Genomic DNA, 290 nt, shown 5'->3' on the forward strand with positions numbered 1-290 from the left:
GGGGGCTGGGAGGGGGAGGGGCTGTCCTTGGTGGGCGCGCGATGCGGGTCGAGGCTTGGAGAGGAAGGGAGCACCCAAAGACTCCCGCGTTCATTCTTTCCCAGCCCCCGCACTGTGTTTTCCATCACTTTCTCTCTGTGTGACCTTGAGCAAATCCCTCTGCCTCTACGAGCCTCCTCCGTTGTTTTGCGTTTGTAAAACAGTTTCCTTGGGTTGTGAAAATTAAATGGAATGGTCCAGATGTGGGCTACACACAGCGTCTAACTCTGAGTAAAGGGCCTGATACTCTG

This window comes from Neophocaena asiaeorientalis, unplaced genomic scaffold (genome assembly GCF_003031525.2).
Source record: "Neophocaena asiaeorientalis asiaeorientalis breed wild unplaced genomic scaffold, Neophocaena_asiaeorientalis_V1.1 scaffold268, whole genome shotgun sequence".
Lineage (NCBI taxonomy): Eukaryota > Metazoa > Chordata > Mammalia > Artiodactyla > Phocoenidae > Neophocaena > Neophocaena asiaeorientalis.